Consider the following 6559-nt stretch of genomic DNA (forward strand, 5'->3'; position numbering starts at 1 on the left):
ATTTTGTGTTTCAGTGTTATAGTGTTTTCCAGTGTCTACTGTGCCCAATATGCAGATTCCATGCTGGCACAACCACGAAAAAATAATCCAGTGGCTTATTTTTTTCTACGCCCCGGGGGTGTAAGGATCCCCACGTTGCCGTACCAGGCAATAACCACGTGTGAACTACATGTGTTGATAATAAACACAAACAAACAGACGACGTTCCCGAAGAGGAGTCGAACACCATCGCCATCAGTCGGAAGGACGAGTACCCACGATGGAATCCGACAAGATAGAATAAAACGGACCTGCACACCTCGACCAACATCAATCTTCACGGATTGATCACAACACCTAAAACCCCTCTCACGACGCTTGGTCACCGAGAGGTACCTATCCTTATACCCACGACGCACGGTCAACGGGTTCCTATCCTCTTTCTCACGACGCACGGTCACCGAGAAAGAGAAACCTAATCTACACCCCTCTCACGACGCACGGTCACCGAGAGTACCTAACCCCAAAGCCCACGACGCTTGGTCACCGGGCTCCTATCTAATCTCACCTAAATATTAGAGGAATTTCTTACTATAATTTGTGTACATAAAACTTTTGTAATAAAAAGGTGAAGGGAAAAGTCCAAATCCCGAGTACATTATTTGCTCTACCCAAGAAATCTTTACAATATGCTAGTTCTATGGTTCAGATATCAGCGCCTCGGGGAAAGTAACTGATAAGCAACACTTACGGTGAAATTAAGTTATTAGGTGCAATAGGTTGGGATCGGTCCACAGAACAGTATGTAGTTTAATTTCAGAAATGCACCTGCAGATACCAGGGGGAACTTGTTTTGTATGTGTTATTGCATAGCATTGCATAAGAATATTAAACATTATTTTCCAGTTTGCTCCAAAGTTAGAAGACGTGACATTTCATTGTCATATTCATATATCATGATTAATTCATGTTCTACTTTTTTGTTCATGTCCCTGAGATTTCATGACAGGAATTACATACTATGTATTGGCCATACACCTGAAGTAATTTATATTAATATGTTGACTAGTGAACATATTTCGCAGCTTGCCATACAGCAATTTTTCCTATATTGTAAATTATTCGTGTAAGAAGTTAGGTTGAATTAACTGAATTATGCACTGCGAAAAGTACAGAAACTACTTTTCGACACAGTGAGACACTGTACACATTACCGACACTCTTTGAACACCTCCAGATGACACATAATCACCCCTTGCACATACTGTGTTGTCCAAGTATGTTCCATATGTATATACAAAATGTGTTAAATGAATGTCATCACTTTGTGTTTGAACTGTTTTCGGATAATGAACGCTTTTGGATACGCAAAGCACACTGTATAAACACACACTTGATATTTTCTCCCTCAATATCTGTAGTAAAAGTGTTAAAATGCTGTTTTAGTTTTTACAGTGTGTTGGAACATACTCACAACCATAGGTTTTTATATATACATATGGCATGATCAATTCCTTTGTCGTTGCCCTGTCAGAAAATTATAACCTGAGGATAATAAATACAGTCACAAAATAAGGAATGAATAGAATAAATAACGACTGGCAACACTGTAAATTCCCGAGCCAGCTGAAATGTTCTTTCTTCCCTAAGCTTTGTCTCAAATGTCATCGGGGTTGGCACCCAACGGCTAAGCGATTCCGAAAGCACAGTAATCGACGATAGATCCCAATGGATTCGATAGTAATCTCTCTCTCTCTCTCTCTCTCTATATATATATATATATATATATATATATATGTGTGTGTGTGTGTGTGTGTGTGTGTGATTGATGCTAAGTTCAACCTATAATGTTAATTTTCAAGTTTCATTACCCCCTTATATTTGCGATTTCTTCAATATAATAAATACATTTGTTTCTTCTTTTTTGTAAATTAATTTTATCGTTTATTAATATAAACGCCTAGTTTAGTTAAATTCTGAAAGAAAAAACATATTTTGAAGGCACTTAATAGTCTATAGATGGATTGTAGCTTTCCAAATGTCAAAAGTCAAGTTAAGAAATGAGTTGAAAGTAAGTTGTATTTTCATACAATTTAAAAATAAAAGAGATTATTTGCATTTCACACGGATTTTGTTTCTTTTTCCCTCATAAATTCTGCTTTATAAATAAAAGGTGATGGGGCAGGCATTAAGTTTTTCAGCGTCACTGTTTCTTCCAGGAACGAAACATGGTGGCCCCCAAAGTGACCAACTCCTGAACATCCTCACCGGAGCTGAAGTAAATTAAATTGTCGCTGTTGTGCAGGATTCATCCTTTAGCAACTAGTGTCCCAGTGCAATCTCCTCACAATTTGATTTTGCCCTCGAACAATGCTTGCTGGACAAAACTTCCTTGCAAGCAGCCGGCAAAAGTCCCTTCAGCTGCTTGTAGGAAGCGTTTTTAGCTATATGTTTCTACCGAGACAGGAGTTGAGCCAGTAATTTTAACAGGAGGTAATTGGTATTGAATGTTTCTTTTTTATCCCTTTCTCTTCGTAAATCGAAAGAAAGGAAATTTCCCTAACCAGAAAATTTCGACTATAGCCAAAGTTTTAAAAGATTTTGTCCGAATCTTGGGCTTCTTGGGAGTAGTTGCCAAAGTTTTCCGTGCGATTCTTTGAGGTTACGTTAGTTACCGAAGACAACAGAACACAATAAATCAAACGAAATTCCTTTGGTGACTACTCTCGACAAGTCCAAGATACGAACAAAACAATATTAAAACATTGACCATAGTCGACATTCGCAGGTTAGGGAAATTTTCATTCCATCGACAAAGGTCGACATATTCAGTGAAAGGGTTAATAACATTCTAACACTCCCGTTCTGCAGATAGTTAAAAGATCTAAATACGTAATTCAATTGGAATTTGCTTTCTTTTATCTTAAAAAAAATATATCTGGTCATTCTGAAAGGATTCGTGTTTATTTTGGTGCCAGGGATGTTGGAGTGTATCATCACAAAACCCATCTCGATTAACTCTTATATTTTTTGAGTATGTTAGACCTTTGCCCTCAAAAAGTTTACACCTTTTAATTCTACGGATGATGGTAGGTTCAAAGAGGACTCAAAATATTACGCGATGTAAAATTGGGGATATTAACTACTTTGTACTGATAATAGACTCAGAGCAGATTGTTGTGTTTTTGCATTAATAATAGTTTCTACGTATACTCAGCGTCGCTTCACATCTGCTACCTAGGGACGCACCACAGCCCGCCGAAAGCTTTCCAACATAAATGAACTTAACAAAAACTCAAATAGGAAGTGCCATGGAGCACATCGAATTGTGTTAATGGGGTGACCAACAGAGTTACCCTTCATGAGGGCCCAGGGCCTAATTTTAAAATTTTAAATGGAAACACGGGGCGACTGATACCCCGTTCGATAGATCTTTAAAAACTACAAAGCGTTGGTGCAAAAAAAAAAATCATATCTGTCACCGTATAAAATGACATGGTGCCTATATCAAATAAAATGTTCAGTGCCATTAGTGAGAAAACGGTTGGAGATAAATGAAAAGAATAAAAACTGAAACAGGAAAATGGTATAGGGTACGCCGAATGATGGTGTTGTGGTGACTAAAGGGCCGCCTTTCGTGAGGGCCCAGGGCCTAACTTTGAAATTTTAAATGAAAATATGGGTCACGTTTATTTATTTAAACATTAAACAGCGTTGTGGCAAAACATTTTTCATAGGGATCACCGTTTTAAAATTGGCCTCCAAGACATGATCTCTGTATCAGATAAAACGTCCAGTACCACTAATATGGAAACGATTGGAGATAAATGAACAGAATAAAACTCGTGTAGGAAATCACAGAGGGTATTTATTATTCCACGGCTCGAGAACGATGCAACGGAGAAAAAGATAATTAAAATGAAAGTGACTTAATGCAAAGGAGGAAATCTAATTCCTAGAAAGTTATCATTGCAACCTGACTTCTCTGAAGTGGGAAAGAATGGTGAAATTGCAAATGAGAACCTTAGTTTTTGATAATTGAATCTATGAATTATCTGAAATGTGTTTTTATAAGAGATAGATGTCTCTGTAATGAGAAAAAGTAGGTAAAATTCGTGTTAAATGGTACATTCTATTTTTATTGCATGCAAAAATCAATCAACTGAAATGCAAAACAAAAGTGTCGAACGTTGCAGTGTTTCAATGTGAACGAGATATCACTCGCCCCAGATTTCCATTTAAAATTTTGAAATTGGCTCTGGGCCTCCCGGGGGGTAATGCGACAATACGATTCGATGTGCCCCATGGCGATGTGTACAGTTTATACACAAATTTCCTATTTGAGTTTTTGTTCGGTTCATTTATCATATTAATGGTACTGGACGTTTTATTTAATATTGTAATCATGTCTTGGCGGCCATGTTGAATACTGTGACCGATACGAAAAATCTTTTACCGCAGTGCTTTTTAGTTTTTAAAGATCTATGGAACAAGGTATCACTCGCCCTATGTTTCCATTTAAAATTTTTTGGTTTGAACCCTGGGATCCCATGAATGACAGCCCTGGAGGGCCCCGCGACATTACCATTCGACGTGCTCCCTGGTCTTTCCTATTTGAGTTTTTGTTTGGTTCATTTATGTTCAACCGTTTTGATGTTAGCGATATTGGACGTTTTATCTGATACAGGCACCATGTCTTGGCGGCCATTATGAGTACGATGACCGATATGAAAAATCTTTTGACACAACGCTTTTTACCTTTTAAAGATCCATCGAACAAAGCATCACTCACCCCATGTTCCCATTTAAAATTTTAAAGTTCGACCGTGGGCTTCCCTGACGAGCGGCCCTGGGGGACACCGCGACAACACCATTCGATGTGTCCTATGGCATTTCTTTTTTGAGTTATTGCTTGGTTCATTTGTGTTGAACTGTTTTCGAGATATTTCCGTGGAAAAATTAAAATGGGCCACCCTGTATATATTTACATGAGTGACAGTTTATACAGCATATCGGTTTGTACTAGGGATGGCCACAAAATTCCAATTCATGGCTATCTGGTTTTAAGAACCGGTTCCAGACCTGGATCCGAAAGACTCCCAAAGACCCGTAAAGGAGGCACAAAGTTGACCTTCAAAACACTGCAAAGAGGACTACGTACTTGTGCCCTAGGCGCCCAGACCCGCTTGTGCCCTCCAAAAAGAAAATTTTGGTTCATCAGTGGGTGTTTAGCCAAATGAGTTTCACGGGCGTCGTTAAGGGGGGTAAAGGGGTTAGCCCCCCCAAAGTTCCCAATCTCTTGACAAGTTGGCAAATTAAAATACATAGTTGGCAATTTGAAGAATGCCGGTTTGTTCAATTGACTTATCCGGTTTAACATTTTATTAGGTACCCAGTTGCTGCAAATTATCAGTTCTCCTATAGACTTGGCATAAGTTTTGTGTAGTTTCCAATCTTGAAATAAATTGATATATTCGTTTAAAGTTTCTTTACTTGTTGCAAGTGATTACACTTCACTTTTGTTCATTTGATATTCGTAAACATTTTGAAGAATCTTTAATGAAAATCGGGAACCGTACCACTGACAAAAGCAGAATAGAGTTGACATGAAAAGACAGACAGAAGAGGCGTTTCGGTGGCAAGTAGAGCATTGGACGCAAAAGCATTTGATACAAGAGCGTATACAAGGCAACAGGTAGTGACTGGCAGAATTGTTGTTAATAAAACAAGAACAAGCAGTGACTGGTTAGTATTAAGCCTACCATACGTCCCGTAAAAAACGGGACAGTCCCGATTTTGGACCCGAGAATCCCGCGTCCCAATAAATTTAGTCGGGACAGGCAAATGTTCCATATTTTAATTCCATCCCATTTCTGCTATCAATATAAGCTTATTCGAAAAGTAATGAAGTGGCTGGGATAATGTGAGTGAATAATAAAGTGTAGCATGTAACAGTTTTGAGCAAGTTATCACAATACCCTGTCCGACTTGATAGCGAGCGAAATTTGCAACACTGCCTTTTCCATTGTGCCTGGTGGAAACTCGAACACTCTCCAGCATAAAAAAAAAGTAAGATGGCTTTGAGTGTTTCTACATGTACTGTACAAGCACAGGAAAGATGAGTGACTTTTTCTTCAGAGAGACATTAAATAAAGTAACAAGAATTATAATATTTTTGAGAGGTTATGGGCACAGAATTCTGCTTGGTCCAGGGCTTAGAAATATGTAAATTTGGTCCTGACAATTTTAGACGACACAAGGAGAAAAATCAACTTTTCATCAGATTAAACTACAAACGTAATTTTTTTTTCAAATACTACCATGTAAATAAATACTGCTAAACGCGCGAAGAATATTGAATGTAGATTGTGTCACTGATTTAAACAGTTTGCATATTGTTTTTCTGTAAAGCATTTTTATAAGACATTATCTTAAGTTTTTAAGGATTTTTTTTTTTTTTTTTTTGTAGTTGGATTGTAAACATCTTCAGTCCGTAAAGTTAATTGCAGGGAACGACGAGAGAAAAGTAGCTCCAGCTTAGGGAACTTCCGCCTATTATATTGTTGATAAAAATAAATGT

This window comes from Thermobia domestica, chromosome 17 (assembly GCF_964235325.1).
Source record: "Thermobia domestica chromosome 17, izTheDome1.hap1.1, whole genome shotgun sequence".
NCBI classification, from domain to species: Eukaryota; Metazoa; Arthropoda; class Insecta; order Zygentoma; family Lepismatidae; genus Thermobia; species Thermobia domestica.